The following is a 20,282-nucleotide window of genomic DNA, read 5'->3' on the forward strand; positions in this document are numbered from 1 at the left end:
TGAACCCTGAGTTATACATTTCATACTCTGCTTGACCATTTGAACAGCATGCTCTGCTTGACCATTAGAAGCAGGTTTGAATGGAGCTGACCTCACATGTCTAATACCATTGAGTTTCATGAACTCCTGAAACTCAAGACTTGTGAAGCAGAGTCCGTTGTCGCTCACAACAATGTCAGGCAAACCGTGAGTAACAAACATGACACAAAGGCTCTCAATAGTAGCTGTAGATGTACTGAATGACATAATAATACACTCTATATGTTATGTATTTAACCCCTTGTAACCTGTATTATACAACCACCAGAGGGCCTACCTGTTGGAATCCAATCCCTTGGGAGCATGGTATATAAGCAGGCAACCCATGAGGTACCGACACTCTGGAGTCGTATTAAAGGAGCTAAGGTCACACTTGCTCATTGTATTCAGTTTCATCCTTTATTGTGAACGTATCAATTGGCGACGAGGTAACGAACAACCACGCGAAAATGCAAAGAACAGTTGGTATCCTGGAGAAGTTCTCAGAAGGGGACGATTGTGAGGCCTTCATGGAGAGATTCAATCAATACTTTGTGGCCAACGAGCTGGAAGGGGACGAGAACACTGCCAAACGAAGAGCAATCCTCCTATCTGTCTATGGGGCAACAACCTATGGCCCCATGAAGAATCTCCTAGCTCCGGCAAAACCAACAACTAAATCCTATGAAGAATTGTGTACGCTGGTCCGGGAGCACCTAAATCCTAAGGAAAGCATTTTGATAGCGAGATATCGGTTCTACACATGTCAATGGTCGGAGGGCCAGGAAGTGGCGAGCTATGTCGCCGAACTAAGGCGCCTCACAGGACATAACGAATTTGAGGGATTCCTAGAACAAATGCAGGCGAGCTGCAAACCCTGCAAACCCTGCAAACCACCACGTTGCAGAGAAAGATCAATCTACTGTGGATCAGGCTGAATTGGAGACTCGTACTGAGGAGGCAGAAGTGTCCGGGGTACGCACATTCACCACAAAATGTCCACCAATAATGTTAAAAATTGAGCTGAACGGAATTCTAGTCTCTATGGAACTGGACATGGGTGCGAGTCAGTCTATAATGAGTAAAAAGGCCTTCAACAGGCTGTGGGGCAAAAAGGCACACAGGCCCAAGCTCAGCCCCATTCACACCAAACCATGCACTTACACCAAGGAACTAATCCCTGTAATTGGCAGTGCAGAAGTCAAAGTCTCCTATGATGGAGCAGTACACGAACTCCCGCTGTGGATTGTGCCAGGGGATGGCTCCACATTGTTTGGCAGAAGCTGGCTGGGAAAAATCCGTTGGAACTGGGACGACATCTGAGCACTTTCGTCCATCGACGATGCCTCATGTGCCCAGGTTCTGAGCAGGTTTCTCGGGGGTGAAAGTGCAGATCCATATGGTTCCCGGTACGCGACCCATCCACCACAAGGCACGGGTGGTACCATATATGATGCATGAGAAAGTTGAAATTGATCTGGACAGGCTGCAGTGAGAAGGCATCATTGCACCGGTGGAATTCAACAAGTGGGCTAGTCCGATTGTCCCGGTACTTAAAGAGGACAACACAGTGAGAATTTGTGGGGACTATAAAGTATTAAATGTTTTTCGCTACAGGTCCAGTACCCACTACCCAAGGCAGATGACCTATTTGCGACCCTGGCTGGAGGGAAGATGTTCACCAAGCTGGACCTGACCTCGGCCTACATGATGCAGGAGCTGGAGGAGTCTTTGAAAGGCCTCACCTGCATCAACACACACAAAGGTCTGATCATCTATAACAGATGCCCATTTGGGATTCGGTCGGCCGCGGCAATCTTCCAATGGAACATGGAAAGCCTGAGAGCAAAGGGATCAACGCTAATGCCTCTGCCCGCATCCAAAGATGAGCGCTCATGTTGTCGGCATACAACTATGTGATCCACAGACCGGGCACAGAGAACTGCACAGATGCGCTCAGTTGGCTGCCATTGCCCACTACCGGGGTGGAAATGGCACAGCCAGCGGACTCGCTCATAGTAATGGAATCATTCGAAAACGAAAAGTCCCCTGTTACGGCCCGCCAGATCAGGACCTGGACCAGCCAGGATCCTTTACTGTCCTTGGGAGCTGGTCCACCGTCCCAGTGGAGATGCAGGAGGCAATTAAGCCATTCCACAGGCGCAAAGATGAAATGTCCCTGCAGGCGGACTGTCTGTTGTGGGGCAGTCGTGTGGTCTTACCCAAGAAAGGCAGAGATACGTTAATTTGTGAACTGCACAGCACCCACCCAGGCATTTTAATGATGAAAGCCATAGCCAGATCCCATGTGTGGTGGCCTGGCATCGACTCAGATTTAAAGTCATGCGTGCGCCAGTGCATCCAGAGAGGCACCACTAAGTTTGTGGTCGTGGCCCTCCAAACTGTGGTCGAGGATCCACGTGCACTATGCGGGTCCATTTCTAGGCAAAATGTTTTTGGTTGTCGTGGACGCTTACTCAAAATGGATTGAATGTGCAATAATGTTTGTAAGCACGTCCACAGCCACTATTGAAAGCCTACGAGCCATGTTTGCCATGCCCCGCCTGCCTGATGTCCTAGTCAGCGACAATAGGCTGCGTTTCACCAGTGCTGAATTCAAGGAATTCATGACCTGCAATGGGATCATGCACGTCACATCTGCCCTGTTCAAGCCTGCATCCAACGGCCAGGCAGAACGGGCAGTTCAGACCATCAAGCAAAGTCTGAAACGCGTGTCGGAAGGCTCCCTGCAGACCCGACTATCCAGTGTGCTGCTCAGCTACCGCACCAGACCCCACTCACTCACTGGAGTTCCCCCAGCTGAGCTGCTCATGAAAAGGGTGCTCAAAACAAGGCTCTCTCTTGTCCACCCTGCTCTCCATGATCCCGTGGAGGGCAGGCAGCATCAACAAAGTGTGTACCATGACCGTGCAAATTTGTCACGTGATATTGAGGTCAATGATCCTGTGTTTGTACTCAATTATGGACATGGTCCCAAATGGCTTGCTGGCACAGTCATAGCCAAAGAAGGGAATAGTGTGTTTCAGGTCAAATTGGCCAATGGACTAACATGCAGAAAACATTTGGACCAAATCAAATTGCGGTTCACCAACAGCTACGAACAACCCGAAGAAGACACCACCAACTTTGACCCTCCAACACACACACAAGTGGCAACTGACATCATAGTTGACCACAAAGCCGAACTCATCATCCCCTGCAGCCCGGCAAGGCCAGCTGCCCAGCAGTCCAGTGAAGAACTAACCAACTCACCCACACCCGCATTTGTACTGAGACGATCGACAAGGGAGCGAAAAGCCCCAGATCATCTCACCTTGTAAATAAGCGTACTATTGACTTCACGGGGAAGTGATGTTATGTATTTAACCCCTTGTAACCTGTATTACACTACCACCAGAGGGCCTACCTGTTGGAGTCCCAAGGGATCCCAGCATCCCTTGGGAGCACGGTATATAAGCAGGCCATCCACGAGGTACCTGCACTCTGGAATCTTATTAAAGGAGCTAAGGTCACACTTGCTCATTGTACACAGTACTCAGCTTCATCCTTTATTGTGAACATATCACTATCCACTTTGAATATGCATCCACCACAACAAAAAACATCTTTCCCATGAAAGGCCCCGCAAAATCGATGTGAATCCTCGACCATGGTTTAGATGGCCATGACCAAAGACTCAGCGGAGATTCCGCTGGTACTTTACTTAGCTGCATGCAAGTATTACACTGATGCACACATGATTCCAGATCAGAGTCAATTCCAGGCCACCATACATGAGACCTAGCAATGGCTTTCATCATGACAATATCGGGATGAGTGCTGTGTAGTTCACGTACAAATTTTTCTCTACCTTTCTTAGGCATAATGACACGATTACCCCACTGAATGGACAGCTCATCTTTGCGACGGTTGTAAGGTTTGGTCTCATCACACATCTCCATATGTATTGCAGACCAATCACCACTAAGGGCACAATGGTTCACAACTGATAAAATAGGATCATGGCTGGTCCAGATCCTAACTTGTTCAGCAGTGACAGGAGTTCCTTCACTCTCAAAAGCATCCATTACTAACAGTAGATCTGCAGGTTCAGGCGTCTCCACATCAGGTGTGTGCAAATGCAGATGACTCAGTGCATCGGCACAATTCTCAGTGTCCGGTCTATGACGAATAACATAATCATAGGCAGACAATGTCAATGCCCACCTCTGGATATGGGACGATTCATTGGTATTAATACCTTTGTTTTCCGAAAACAGTGAAATGAGTGGCTTGTGACCTGTTTCGAGCTCAAAACAAAGACCAAACAGGTACTGATGCATCTTTTTCACACCATACACACAGGCCAAAGCTTCTTTTTCTACCATGCTTTAAGCTCTTTCCGCCTTTGACAAACTTCTCGAAGCACACGCACAGGTTGTAGCTTACCCGACTCATTTGCTTGTTGGAGTACACAGCCAGCCCCATATGGTGAAGCATCACAGGCCAATACCAGACGCTTACACGGATCATAATGAACAAGCAACTTGCAGCTTTTCAAAGGCTCTATCTTGAGACACACCCCAGACCCAGTTGTCGCCTTTTCTGTGTAGCATGTGCAGTGGCTCCAATAAAGTGTTCAATCTGGGTAAGAAATTACCAAAGTAGTTGAGTAGCCCAAGGAATGAACGCAGCTCCGTCACATAGTGAGGCCTGGGTGCATTTTTGATGGCCTTGGTTTTCGAATCAGTAGGCCTGATGCTATCAGCAGCAATGTTCCTCCCCAAGAATTCAACTTCAGATGCCATGAAGACACACTTCGAACGTTTCAGCCTGAGTCCTACTTTGTCCAGACGATGTAGGACTTCTTCAAGATTTTTCAGATGTTCAGCAGTGTCACGACCTGTGACCAGAATGTCATCTTGAAACACGACAGCTCTAGGAACGGATTTCAGTAGACTCTCCACATTCCTCTGAAATATGGCTGCAGCTGAACGAATTCCAAAAGGACACCTGTTGTAGACAAACAGTCCTTTATGGGTGTTGATGCAGGTGAGTTTCTTCAAAGTGCCGACAAGCTCCTGTGTCATATAGATCTAATTTAGTGAACAACTTTCCACCAGCTAGCTCGGCGCACAGGTCATCAGCATTCAGTAACGGATACTGATCCTGTTTCGAAAATCGGTTAATCGTAACCTTGTAGTCTCCACAGATCCTGACAGTGCCATCATTCTTCAATACAGGAACAATGGGACTGGCCCACGTTAAACTCGACTGGTGATATGATCCCTTCACGTTGGAGTCTGTCAAGCTCAATTTCAACTTTCTCCCTCATCATGTAAGGAACAAACAGAGCTTTATGATAGACAGGCTTTGCATCAGAATCCAGGTGAATCTGCACCTTGGCTCCAGTAAAATTACCAATGCCTGGTTCAAACTAAGAAGGAAATTTTTTCAACACTTGAGCACACGAAGTGTCACCCACCGAGGACAATGCTTTGACATCATTCCAGTTCCACTTGATTTTCTCGAGCCAATTCTTACTGAACAGCATTGGACCATTACCTGGGACGATCTATAATGGTAGATCATGAACCACACCATCATATGACACCTTGACTACTGCACTGCCAATCACCGGTATGAGTTTCTTAGTGTAAGTACGCAACTTGGCACTGACTGGACTCAGCTTATACTTCACAGCATCAGTGTCCCACAGCTTGTCGAATGTCTTTTGGCTCATTGTCGAATGACTTGCACCCATGTCCAGCTCCATTGATACAGCTCCATTCAGCTTCACATTAACGATTATCAGCTGGCTCTTTCCCAAGAACAGACGATACACTTCCTCCCCGGGTTGTGCATCCGGGCCAGCATCAACAATGTGATGAGCAGCAGCACGCTTGATCAGTTGTGGGCACATCCCCTGAAGATGCCCCACTTTCGAACAGCCATTACAGGCGTATTGTTTAACTTGACACTGATGAGGCCGATGATTGCCCCCACAACGGCAACAGGGTGAAATCAGATTCGTACCAGTTGACGGACTCTGAGCAGCTACCGGTTTCACATAAGCTGTCGAGTAGGCACTGCCGTAAGCAGCTCTGCCAGAAGACGACGCAATCTTGTTTACAGTACCTGCCGTGGAGCTCCAACTTTTCGATGATATCTGCTTCAAATTATCATCAGTTGTCATGCATGCCTGGGCAGTCGCGATGGCCTTTCTCAAATCCAGCTTCTCTTCGGCCAATAACTTCCAAAGAATCACATCATGGTTGATGCCTATCACGAAGAAATCTCGCAATATGTCTTTCAACACGTTCCCGAACTTACACAGCTCAACAAGACGTCGTAGGTCGACGACGAATTCCGACACATCCTGGCCCTCAGCACGAACATGCATATAAAAACGATAGCGTGAGATGATGATCCCCTCTTTTGGCTTAAGATGGTCACGCACCAAAGCACATAAATCCTCGTATTCTTTGTCCGTTGGATGTAAAGGCGAGAGAAGGTTCTTCATAAGGCCGTAAATTTTCGGACCACAAACGATGAGAAAAATTGCCCTACGCCAAACTGCATCAGGCTCTCCCTCCATTTTGTTGGCCACAAAATACTGATCCAGGCGGTCGATAAAATCCACCCAATCCTCGCCCTCCATGAATCTCTCCAGAATTCCAATAATGTCCATTGTACATGCGAAAGTTCTTAAGTTACTTCGTTGCCAAATGTAATGACTCAAGAGTCCTGTTACTGTTAGCAGCCTCAGGTGTAAACCTGATCCAATTTATTTGCGTCCAAAGTACCCATGTGACATGGTACCCGCGCTTATATACCAGTGACCGCGCAGACGCGCGTACAGCCCGATGACCTCCGACAGTGGTGCCCCCTGGTGTCTGGTGACCCCAAGCATCAATACATAACAGAAACACAGCTATCATCTTACAGTTCACTGTCCATCACTGCATCCAGGAAGTCACTGAATTTCGCTACAACAGGAGAAGGGACTACGTTGTCTTTGCAGAGAGATGCAGGATGAACTCATGTTGGAACAGAGATTGCTGGCCTGCTGCCACCTGCTGCTGTAAACCTAGTCATGGTAGCAGCAATCTGAGCTTGGGTGGCTTCAAGCTGAGACTGCATGAGATCAGTCTGTTTCAATTGCACCAAGCTGAGACTATGAGAGCAGTCTGCACTTCCGCTGCAGCACTAAGACGTTGGGTCGCTTCCGCCTGTGCTGCAGTAAAAGCTGCGACATCACCCATCATGCACACCATTACATCTGGGTTAACACATTCTCTTTGGGATTGTACCATAATTTCCAGGCTGGCAATCCTGGGCTCTGTGCTCTGGGCAGAACCCCGTGCAATGATATAGGTGGATTCCTCCACGCTCCTTGACATTGCCGAGATACTCTCTCACCGGCCATTGTGGCCATCGATTCGGTGTGCATGTGAATCACCCTTTTTCTGAAGGCCTCCCCTTTGAGGTCCCTGAGCTATCCTTTTCCCCTGGCGTTGCTACTGCCCACTTGTGCCCGGTGCCTCACTTTGATCAGATCCTGCTTCTACACTTGCCTCTAAAGTAGGCATAGTGCCAGTTTCTGAGCTGGTGTCTGCAAGTGATAGATGCATTGCCGCAGTGTCCTCTTCCTCGTCATCTTCTCCCCCCTTGTTCTCTTCGATGACATCAGGGACAGGTTGCTTGAGTGCTTGATGATTATCTAAAAGCAGAAAGGCACAACAGTCAGGTTATGCTGAGGGGAATGGTGGTGGGGTGATGAAGGGGAAAGCCAGAAATGCATGCATACAGCATGAGTAGCTTGAAAGTGAGAAAAGATGGTGGGCAAGGGTGAAATGGGATATGAGAAGAAGGATTAGGAATGAACATACCATGTTGTCTCCAACGAGTTGAACCTTGCCAGTTGATTCAGCTTCTACCACATGCCGCCCAATTAGCTGGAGAATTCCCTCCTCGGGTTTGCTGAAGTCCTGCGTTCAAGCCTGGCCCCCGCCTGTCTCTGCTGCTCCCTCTGATTATGTGCCAGTTTGGCCTGCAAGAGAAAGAGAAATGTGTGAGTGAGTGTTGTGCAATGTGTTTCGGTGATGTGCCTGCCATAGTTTAATAGCTATCAGTGAGTGTTAGGTGTGAGATGTGGGGGTGAGTGTCACAGCAGTGGTATGGTTTTGAGGGTGAGGAGAAGCCATGATTGTGAGGTGTGAGTGGTGATAGGTAGAGATTGCTGGTAGGTAACTGCTGGGGGTCTGGTGCATTGAGCAACGTGTGAGGCTTGTGGCGCAGATGGTAGTATGTAGCATTTTCTGAAGTCTTCTCTCACCTTGACCAGCCATGTGAGGTCATTAAACTTCTTCCTGCATGGAATGGTGGACTGTAGCACCACAGTACTCACCGTCATGTGGCCCGCTATCTCCTGCCACATGGTATGCAATGTATAGGGTGAGGGCTTCCTGCCACCTTGCGAGTGCCGGACTAAAGCGGCAGCCACTGCGCGAATTCAGTGCTGGGACTTAACCAGGCTGGCAGTCTGCACCTGGAATCATAGAATGGTTACAGCATGGAAGAAGGTCATTCAGCTTGTCGAGTCCGTGCTGACTCTCATCGAGTCTCCCTCCCCTGCCCTTTCTATGTATGTCATGTATCTCACATTACTGTATATAACTGTATCTTACCATGCTATACATGACTGTAACTGGATATGACCTGTAACAATAAGCATACCTTACCACCAGGGGTGCACTTGCAGGAGACACTCTATACCTGTCCCACTGAGGTATATAAAGGGAGGTCTCAGGTAAGTGCAGCACTGGAGAGCTGGAATTAAAGGTGCAGGTCCTGAGTAACCTTGACTTCAGCATGTGTCTCGTGTAAGTCAGTACATTAGAGTCAGGACTTAACAGTGGCGACGAGTTACGGGATCACAGAATCCACAGAATGGCTACCAACAGCTCAGATGAGAAATACAATGCTGAAGACAATTGGGATGACTTTATAGAAAGGTTCCAGCAAAGCTTTGTGACCAAAGACTGGCTGGGCGACGATAAGGCAGACAAGAGAAGAGCCCATCTCTTGACCAGCTGTGGCTCGAAAACATGCGCTTTAATGAAAGACCGGCTGGCTCCCGAGAAACCAGCAAGCAATTCGTTTGAGGAGTTGAGCACACTGGTGAGAGACCACCTGAAGCCAGCGAGCAGCCTATACATAGCCAGACACTGGTTCTACAACTACAGAAGCTGTGTGGGCCAAAGCATACCTGACTTTGTGGTGGAACTTCGGAGGCTGGCTAGTTCATGTGAGTTCCCGATGAACTAAGGAGAGAAGTACTGAGAGACTTTTTTATTGAAGGAATAGGCCACGCAGGCATATTCCGAAAGCTTATAGAGACTAAGAATTTGACTCTAGAGGCAGCAGCACTGGTCGCACAGACATTCTTGGCAGGCGAAGAAGAAACAAGGCTGATCTATACTTCGGGTATGACAACCAACGAGGCATCGGAACAAGGGGTTCACATTGTGAAACAAACTGCTACCCCCACACACAGACAAAGGCAGGAGAGCAGGCCTTCAACAGCAGACAGTGGCGCCAGAAGCCATCAAAATCAAGGGCCACATGAACGGCCGATCACACCTCATCAACCCACAATGCGAGCAATCAACAACAGATTGAGAGAAGCTCAAGGGAGATCAGCCAGACGCAGATCATCCTTCGGAAACAATGGAAACGGTCTGTGTTGGAGATGTGGGGGAAGGCACTCAACCAGGGTGTGTCGATTTCAGCATGCCGAGGTACAGCGGGTTAATACGATCAATGTCCACTGTTCTTACACCAAGACGCCTCCAATTATGCTGAGGGTTCTACTCAACGGGATACCCGTCAACATGGAACTGGACACGGGAGCCAGTCAATCCCTCATGAGCGTTCAACAATTTGAACAGCTGTGGCCGCACAAAAGCAACAGACCAAAACTCACAAAGGTCGACACCAAACTAAGGACCTATACTAAAGAAATCGTCCCAGTCCTTGGCAGCGCCATGCTCTCAGTCACACACAAAGGGATGGTGCACTGACTTTCCCTGTGGATTGTCCCCAGGGATCTCCCAGCCCTGTTGGGGAGAAGCTGGCTAGCAGAACTTAATTGGAAATGGGATGATGTTCACGCCATGTCGTCAGAGGAACTGCTCAACAGTTCTAAGCCGTTTTGAACATCTCTTTCAGCCAGGTGTGGGCACCTTCAAAGGGGCTAAAGTTAGAATCTACATCACACAGAATGCCAGACCGGTCCATCACAAGGCTAGAGCTGTGCCTTATGTGATGAGGGAAAAGATTGAAAACGAACTGGACCGGCTTCTACGGGAAGGCATAATTTCTCCCATGGAATTTACCGACTGGGCAAGCCCCATCGTCCCCGTTTTGAAGCCTGATGGATCCATGCGAATCTGTGGGGATTACAAGTCTACCATAAACAGAGTCTCCCTACAGGACCAATACCCGCTGCCCAGAGTGGAGGACCTATTTGCCATGTTGGCTGGAGGAAAACTTTTCTCGAAACTTGACCTCACATCTGCGTATATGACGCAAGAACTGACCGAAGAGTCTAAGCTACTCATCACCATCAACACACATCGAGGCCTTTTTGTGTACAATCGATGCCCATTCGGCATCAGGTCAGCAGCTGCTATATTCCAGCGCAACATGGAAAGTCTGCTCAAGTCCATCCCAGGGACGGTTGTGTTTCAAGATGACAGACTCATCACCGGCAGGGACACCGACTCTCATCTCCGCAATCTTGAGGAAGTACTAAGTCGATTGGATCAAGTGTCTGTTTCTCGCGCCTGAGGTTGAACTTTTGGGCAGAAGGATTACCTCTGATGGAATCCGCCCAACCGAATCCAAAACCGAAGCGATTCGCCTGGCACCCATGCCCCCGGAATGTCACGGAACTGCGCGTCTTTCTCGGGCTACTCAATTACTTTGGGAACTTTATGCAGAACTTGAGCACGCTGCTGGAGCCTCTCCACGTGCTACTCAGAAAGGGATACGATTGGTTTTGGGGGGACGCTCAAGAACGCGCCTTCAATAAGGCACGCAACCTTCTATGTTCCAAGAGTGTTTTAGCCTTTTTTGACCCAAGTAAAAAGTTAGTCCTTACGTGTGATACGTCAGCGTACGGGGTCGGGTGCGTTTTACAGCACGTCAATGGTGCGGGTAAATTGCAGCCCATTGCTTATGCCTCCAGGTCATTTTTGCGGGCAGAGCGCAGGTACGGTATGGTTGAGAAGGAGGCGCTCGCGTGCGTGTACGATGTCAAAAAGATGCACCAATACCTTTTCGGGGCCAAGTTTGCGTTAGAAACCGACCACAAACCCCTCACGTCCCTACTATCCGAGTGCAAGGCAATCAATGCTAACACCTCAGCGCGCATTCAGCGGTGGGCACTCATACTGGCGGCTTCCGACTACACAATAAGGCACAGACCAGGCACAGACAACTGTGCCGATGCGCTTAGCAGGCTACCCCTGGCGACCACAGAAGGGTCCGATGAACAGGACTGTGAGATGGTCATGGCAATCAACGTCTTTGAATCCACAGGTTCGCCCATGACGGCTCGCCAAATCAGAGCCTGGACGACCAGCGACCCCACGTTATCTCTAGTTAAAAGATGCGTTTTAACTGGTGACAGGGCAGAGGCTCGCGATGCCTGCCCCGAGGAGGTAAAACCCTTCCATGGGCGCATGCATGAATTCTCACTACAGGCAAACTGCCTGATGTGGGGCAGCCGTGTAGTTATGCCCTTACGAGGCAGGGAGGCGTTTGTCCGGGAGCTCCATCGCGAGCACCCGGGGATCGTCCTTATGAAGGCCATAACCAGATCTCATGTCTGGTGGCCTGGCATTGACGTGGACTTGGAGCTCTGCGTTCGGCGGTGCACCATTTGTGCCCAACTCAATAATGCCTCCAGGGAGGCCCCCCCTAAGCCCCTGGCCCTGGCCCACCAAACCGTGGTCGCGGGTGCATGTAGACTGTGCGGGCCCATTCATGGGCAAAATGTTCCTCGTAGTCGTTGATGCATTTTCAAAATGGATCGAGTGCACCATTTTAAACTCGAGCACCACCTCCACCACTGTGGAGAGCCTTAGAACCATGTTTGCAACGCACAGCATTCCTGACATATTGGTCAGTGATAATGGTCCGTGCTTCACCAGCACAGAATTTCACGATTTTATAGTTGACCACAGTATAAATCACGTTAAGACGGCACCTTTCAAGCCGGCCTCCAATGGCCAGGCGGAGCGAGCAGTGCAGATCATTAAACAAAGCAATGTCCCACGCTGCAGAGCCGCCTGTCGCGACTGCTGCTGGCATACAGATCTCGTCCGCATTCGTTGACTGGGGTTCCCCCCGCGCAATTATTGATGAAACGAACCTTAAAAACCAGGCTCTCATTAATCCTCCCAGACATGCATGAAATTGTTGAGGCTAAGCGTCAAAAGCTAACTGAGTACCATGACCAAAATTCGAGGGGGTGGTGGAATGAGATAGGGGACAAAGTGTTTGTGCTAAACTATGGCTGGGGTCCCAAATGGCTTGCAGGGACAGTAACAGATAAAGAGGGAAACAGGCGACTGGTTGTACAAATGGGCAATGGCCAAACCTGCCGGAGGCATGTAGACCAAGTAAAAAGTAGATTCACTGATAACACTGAAGAACCAGAGGCAGACTACAATGTGGAACTCACACCACACCTGGTGGACAGAGAGGTGGAACAACCTAAGGAAAGGGCAGTCTCAACAGACAGCCCAGGCGAGATACCAGCAATCACACTGAACGAAAAACAGGCACCAAGGCAAACAACTGAACCACAACTAAGACGCTCCACGCGAGAGCGCAGACCACCTGAGAGACTGAATCTAAAAAGGCAATAAGACCTTGGGGGAGGGTGATGTCATATATCTCACATTACTGTATATAACTGTATCTTACCATGCTATACATGACTGTAACTGGATATGACCTGTAACAATAAGCATACCTTACCACCAGGGGTGCACTTTCAGGAGACACTCCATACCTGTCCCACTGAGGTATATAAAGGGAGGTCTCAGGCAAGTGCAGCACTGGAGAGCTGGAATTAAAGGTGCAGGTCCTGAGTGACCTTGACTTCAGCATGTGTCTCATGTAAGTCAGTACATTAGAGTCAGGACTTAACAGTGTAGCCCTGCAATTTTTTTCCTTCAGATGCTTATCCAACTCCCTTTTGAAAGATAAAATTCAGTCTGCCTCCACCACCCTTTCCGGCAGTGCATTCCAGATCCTAACCACTTACTGCGTAAAAAAGTTTTTTCTTGCATCGGCTTTGGTTCTTTTGCCAATCACCTGAAATCTGTGTCCTTTGGTTCTTGAACCTTCGGCCAATGTGAACTGTTTCTCTCTATCTACTCTGTCCAGACACCACATGATTTTGAATGCCTCTATCAAATCTCCTCTCAATCTTCCCTGCCCCAATGAGAACAACCCAAGCTTCTCCAGTCTATCCACGTACTGAAGTCCCTCATTCCTGGAATAATTCTCGTAAATCTGTTCTGCACCTTCAGTAAGGTCTTCACATCCTACCTAAAGTGCGGTGTCCAGAATTGGTCACAGTACTCTAGTTGAGGACGAACCACTGTTTTATAAAGGTTCATCATAATTTCCACACTTTTGTACTCTATGGGCTAGAACTTGTGCCCGGCCCGGAAGTCCCGCCCCTGATGCAGATTTGGGCCGTACGCCCCTCAAAAGAAGCGAAGCACTGTCTTTGGCACTCCGCTTCCTTTGCAGGGACCTCCCGGGACTGATGCTCCGCCTAGCGGTAACACGCTACATCGCCCCTCCCCTTTGGTGGCCGCCACTGGGCCACCAGGGTCGTGATCGATCGACCCAAAACAGAGTGCCGGGCTGCATGATGGCGGCCCAGTCAACCCAAGAGTCGACCGACAAATAAAGATGATATCCTAGGGCGTTAAAGGCCTCCCCTTTAAGGGGCGCCCCGGCGTTGACAGCCTCCCGCACCAGCCTCGTGGCCCGCGGGGCAATTTCCCCCATGGGGCATTAAGGGGTCGGCGCCCACGCCGATGACGTATTGCTGGTTGCGCACCGGCCCGGGGTGCTAATCATGGGGTAGGTGCTGCCGGGACAGTGCCCCCCCCCCCAAACCTCCAGGGCAATTTTCCAGGAGGCAGTGGAGTCCCCCAGGCGAAAATGCCATTATGTCCCGTTATCGCCTCCTCCCGGAGGCATTAACGGGGGCTATAAAAAAGAACAATTTCATAAGAAATATTAACAGGAGTAGGCCATACTGCCCCTCGAGCCTGCTCCGCTATTCAATAAGATCATGGCTGATCCGATCATGGACTCAGCTCCACTTCCCTGCCCGCTCCCCATAACCCCTTATCCCCTTATCATTTAAGAAATTGTCTATTTATGTCTTAAATTTATTCAATGTCCCAGCTTCCACAGCTCTCTGAGGCAGCGAATTCCACAGATTCACAACCTTCTGGGGGAAGAAATTTCTCTTCATCTCTGTTTTAAATGGGCGGCTCCTTATTCTAAGATCATGCCCTCTAGTTCTAGTCTCCCCCATCAGTGGAAACATCCTCTCTGCATCCACCTTGTCAAGCTCCCTCATAATCTTATACGTTTCGATAAGATCGCCTCTCATTCTTCTGAATTCCAATGAGTGGAGGCCCAACCTACTCAACCTTTCCTCATAAGTCAACCCCCTCATCCCCTGAATCAACCTAGTGAATCTTCTCTGAACTGCCTCCAAAGCAAATATATCCTTTCGTAAATATGGAAACCAAAACTGCACGCAGTATTCCAGGTTTGGCCTCACCAATACCTTATATAGCTGTAGCAGGGCTTCCCTGCTTTTATATTCCATCCCCTTTGCAATAAAGGCCAAGATACCATTTTGCCCCTATACCTCTATTTATGAAGCCCAGGATCCCGTGAGCCATTTTTACTTCTTTCTTACACCTGCACTGCCACCTTCAACGATTTATGCAGACACACCCTGTCTCTCTGTTCGTGCACCCACTTAAGGATTGTATCATTTAGTTTATATCTCCTATCCTCATTCTTTCTACCAAAATGCATCACTTGACATTTTTCTGCAATAAATTTCATCTGCCAATGTTGCCCATTTCACCAGCCTGTCTGTCTTCCTGAAGTCTATCACTCTCCTCCTGTTCACTGTACTTACAAGTTTTGTGTCATCTGCAAAGGGACGAACACATCGTTCAGGGAAGTTTGGATTTAAGGTTTTGGACTGTTTTTTAAAATGTTATTGAAGTGGCGACTTGCTGCAATTGATGTGGCTGTAACCTGGTTACTTAATTTTAGAAGTGAACCACCTCATCACATATGTGACAAATGCATTTGGTTATCAGCCATTCATGACTTTTTTACTTTTGCAATCACAAGGCTACATATCAGCCTAATTATGTTATTCTTTTTCAATTTTCCAGCACAATAATATTTGATCTTTGTTTAAACTTTGTAAAGATGCTGCATCAGAAATGAATTTTAAAGTAAGACAGCAGCTACTTGGGTCAGGTAATATTGCATTGTGAGGAGGGATGATATGTTAGAGGGATCATCAAATTGGGCCATATGGGTCAAATTGAAAAATAAAAAAGGGGCGATCACACTACTTATAGACCCCCAAACAGTGGGAGGGAGACATAGGAGCAAATATGTAGGCAAATTGCTGTGAAGTCCAAAAGCCATAGGGTAGTAATAGTAGGGGATTTTAACTATCCAAATATTGATTGAGACAAATTTAGTGTGAAGGGTACAGAGGGTGCGGAATTCTTGAAATGCATTCAAGAAAACTTTTTTGGTCAGTATGTAGCAAGCCCAACACGAGAGGGGGTGGTCTTGGATTTATTTTTGGGGAATGAAGTTGGGCAGGTTGAAGGAGTATTAGTGGGAGAGCACTTGGGTGCCAGTGACCATAATTCAGTCAGATTCAAGTTGGTTATGGATAAGGACAAGAATAGGCCTGGTATAAAAGTTCTGAATTGGGAAAAAGCTAATTTTGCTAAGTTAAGGAGTGATTTGGACATAGTGGACTGGAAACACTATGTTTCTTGTGGGTAAATCAGTGTCGGAACAGTGGGAGGCATTCAAGAAGGAGATCCGGAAGGCTCAGGCCAAACATGTGCCCTAAAAAAAAAGGCTGGGAAAAATAATTCTAGAGCCCCCTGGATGTCTAGGGACTTACAGGGGAGGATTAAGATAAAAGAGGGACGCTTATGTCATATACCAATGGTTAAATACTATAGAATCTTTAGAGGAATATAGAAAGTTAAGAGGCAAAATTAAAAAGGATATTAGGAATGCTGAGAGAGAGCACGAGAAATTCTTGGCCAGTAAAGTTAAGGAAAACCCTAAGATGTTCTATAAATATATTATGAGTAAGAGAGTAACTAAAGAAAGGGTAGGGCCTATTAGAGACCATGTGGGTAATCTTTGTATGGAGGCGGAAGATGTTGGTAGGGTTCTTAATGAATACTTTGCATCTGTTTTCACTAAGGAAAGGGGCAATGCAGATACTGCTATTGAGGAGGAGTGTGATATTCTGGATGAAGTAAATATAGTGAGAGAGGAAGTATTAAGGGGTTTAGCAGCTTTGAAAGTAGATCAGTCCCCAGGCCCGGATGAAATGCATCCCAGGCTGTTGAGCAAAGTAAAAGAGGAAATAGCAGAGGCCTTGACCATCTTTTTTCCAGCCCTCTTTAGATTTAGGCATTGTCATGTATGTATGCTTGGGGTTACTAGCCACCAGGTGGCACGACTGTCGGAGGTCATTGGGCTGTATGCACATGTGTGCAGCCCAGGTATAAAAGGCAAGCCATCTCGTAATGTAATCACTTTACACCTTAATAAAGCAGAGCCAGGTTTGTACCTGTGTTAGTTTACAGTATTCAGTCTATCGAGATATTACATACATAACAGGCATGGTGCCGGAGGATTGGAGGACTGCTAATGTCGTACCCTTGTTTAAGAAGAGAGAAAGGGATATGCCAAGTAATTACAGACCTGTCAGCCTAACCTCAGTGGGTATACACATTAAGCGGTAGGCCACTAAATAGTGTAGATGAACAAAGGGACCTTGGAGTGCTTGTCCACAGATCCCTGAAAGTAGCAGGCCAGGTGGATAAGGTGAATAAGGTGGCATACGGAATGCTTGCCTTTATTGGCCGAGGCATAGAATATAAGAGCAGGGAGGTTATGCTTAAATTGTATAATACTTTGGTTAGGCCACAGCTGGAGTACTGCGTGCAGTTCTGGTTGCCGTATTATAGGAAGGACGTGATTGCACTAGAGAGGGTGCAGAGGAGATTTACTAGAATGCTGCCTGGAATGGAGAATCTTAGTTATGAGGACAGATTGGATAGGCTGGGTTTGTTCTCATTGGAACAGAGGAGGTTGAGAGGAGACCTCATTGAGGTGTACAAAATATTGAGGGGCTTGGACATAGTGGATAGTAAGGGTCTATTTCCATTGGTGGATGAGTCTATTATGAGGGGGTATAGTTTTAAGGTGGTAGGTGGAAGGTTTAGAGGGGATTTGAGGGGGGGCTTCTTTACACAGTGGGTTGTGGGGATCTGGAACTCGCTGCCTGGAAGAGTGGTGGATACAGAAACCCTCACCACTTTTAAGAGATGGTTGAATGGGCACTTAAAGTGCCGTAACCTGCAGGGTTACGGACCTAGAGCTGGTAATTGGGATTAGACTGGTTGACCTTTTGTTGGATGGCGCAGATATAATGGTAAGTACTTGAGGGAATAGAATATGGCCAGGGTGATCTCCTGGACTAGTTTTGATCGCCTGGATGGGTCGGAGAGGAATTTTCCCATATTTTTTCTCCCTAACTTGGCCTGGGTTTTTATCTGGTTTTTGCCTTTCCCAGGAGATCACATGGCTCCGGTTGGGGTGGAGTGTAGAATGTTTCAGTATAAGGGGTGTCGCAGTTGTGTGAGGCGGACTGGTTGGGCTGTGTGCTCTTTGCCTTTCCGTCATTGTTCATAGGTTTATATGTAATCTTTAGGGTTGCTGACCAAGGGCCGTGCGGCTCTTTGTCGGCCGGGGCAGACACGATGGGCCGAAATGGCCTCCTTCTGCGCTGTAAATTTCTACGTTTCCATCTAATGGATGTTTTTCTTATTTTTCTCTGAATGACAGAAGTATCTCATGCTGATGTGACGATTCCTCTAAAGGGAAATCCAGTGATTGGAACAGACTGGATTAACTTGTCTGAAGGTATCGATCTACGATTATAAAAACTAACTGTGGAGAAGATTGGAAAAGAAAAAGACCAATGCCTTAAAATAAGTCCTTTACACCAACTATGGTTACTACTTTCGGCCAAGTTTTCCTTTTCCCTTGCTTCTGTTTCTGACTGTTCATTTTTGGTTTTGTAAGGAGCAAATACATGCTTTCAGTTGATTGTTTTGGTATGTATTTTCCAGGTTCAGAGCAACTTCCATAATTTTCACATAATCTTGAACAAATATTTCCATGAGACACATAAGTAGAAAACATTATAAAATTTCCTTTTTCTCACCTTTCACAATAAGTGTTTAAGATATAGTGTAGTCTATTTCATTTTTGAATAAAAATATATTGCATTGCCCTTTTATAAGCCGAGTTATTGGTTCAGCTGTAGATCTGGTCAACCTCCGGTTGCAACTTTATTTTGTTATGAAAGGACAGCTATGCTGCTCAGGAAATGCAGTTCAGTTTTCCAATTTCAAATTCCAAAATTTCCGAGTCATTTTTTGAGCTCCTCGTCATGTATTCAGAAAAAAGATCTGAAGATGTGTTTAATTACTCACAGACTTACAAGCCTTTCTTGTGAGCACAATTCTAGACAATAGCATAAGTCTGACAACAATCTACAAAAAAAATGCTATTATATCTAACTTAAGCATTAATCATTTAACTGATTGTCTTATTGAACCAGAATTGTAGCAGTGTCTACAAACTCTGGGGCCGAAATTCAGGGTCCCTCTAAGGCCCACTAACACCAGTTTTTGGCAGATTCCAATCGCCGCCACGACCAAAATGGTGCAGAAGGGAGGGATTCAAATTCCTGGGACATTGGAACCGGTTCTGGGGGAGGTGGGACCAGTACAAACCGTACGGTCTGCACCTGGGCAGGATCGGAACCAATGTCCTAGGGAGAGTGTTTGCTCGTGCTGTTGGGGAGGAGTTAAACTAATATGGCAGGGGGATGGGAACCTATGCAGGGAGACAGAGGGAAATAGAAGGGGGGCAGAAGCAAAAGATAGAAAGGAGAATAGTAAAAGTGGAGGGCAGAGAAACCCAAGGCAAAAAGCAAAAAGGGCCACATTACAGCAAGATTCAAAAGGGGCAAAGTGTGTTAAAAGGACAAGCCTGAAGGCTCTGTGCCTCAATGCGAGGAGTATTCGGAATAGGGTGGATGAATTAACTGCGCAGATAGCAGTTAACGGCTATGATGTGATTGGCATCACAGAGACATGGCTCCAGGGTGACCAAGGCTGGGAACTCAACACCCAGGGGTATTCAGCATTTTGGAAGGATAGACAGAAAGGAAAAGGAAGCGGGGTGGCGTTGCTGGTTAAAGAGGAAATCAATGCAATTGCAAAGAAGGACATTAACCTGGATGATGGGGAATCGGTATGAGTGGAGCTGCGGAATTCCAAAGGGCAAAAAATGCTAGTGGGAGTTGTGTATAGACCACCAAATAGTAGTAGTGAGGTTGGGGACAGCATCAAACAAGAAATAAGGGATGTGTGCAATAAAGGTACAGCAGTAATCATGGGCGACTTTAATCTACATATAGATTGGGCTAACCTAACTGGTAGCAATGCGGTGGAGGAGGATTTCCTGGAGTGTATTAGGGATGGTTTTCGAGACCAATATGTCGAGGAACCAACCATGGAGCTGGCCATCCTAGACTGGGTGATGTGTAATGAGAAGGGACTAATTAGCAATCTTGTTGTGCGAGGCCCTTTGGGGAAAAGTGACGATAATATGGTAGAATTCCTTATTAAGGTGGAGAGTGACAAAGTTAATTCGGAAACTAGGGTCCTGAATTTAAGGAAAGGTAACTTCGACGATATGAGGTGTGAATTGGCTAGAATAGACTGGCAAATGATACTTAAAGGGTTGACGGTGGATAAGCAATGGCAAACATTTAAAGATCACATGGATGA

At 47.3% G+C, this 20,282-nt stretch overlaps 1 protein-coding gene across 1 annotated transcript in view; it reads left to right on the forward strand.

Annotated features, from left to right (window-relative positions):
- The window catches only part of LOC139274682 (cilium assembly protein DZIP1-like), a 455,193-nt gene extending 436,576 nt beyond the window's left edge, over positions 1-18,617 (forward strand). Inside the window, exon 17 of the mRNA XM_070891361.1 lies at positions 18,265-18,617. The gene's annotated coding sequence lies outside the window, so the exon portion shown is untranslated. The remainder of the gene's footprint in view (positions 1-18,264) is intronic.
- The last annotated feature ends 1,665 nt before the right edge of the window (positions 18,618-20,282 follow it).

The sequence above is a fragment of the Pristiophorus japonicus genome, chromosome 10 (genome assembly GCF_044704955.1).
Source record: "Pristiophorus japonicus isolate sPriJap1 chromosome 10, sPriJap1.hap1, whole genome shotgun sequence".
Taxonomy (NCBI): Eukaryota; Metazoa; Chordata; class Chondrichthyes; family Pristiophoridae; genus Pristiophorus; species Pristiophorus japonicus.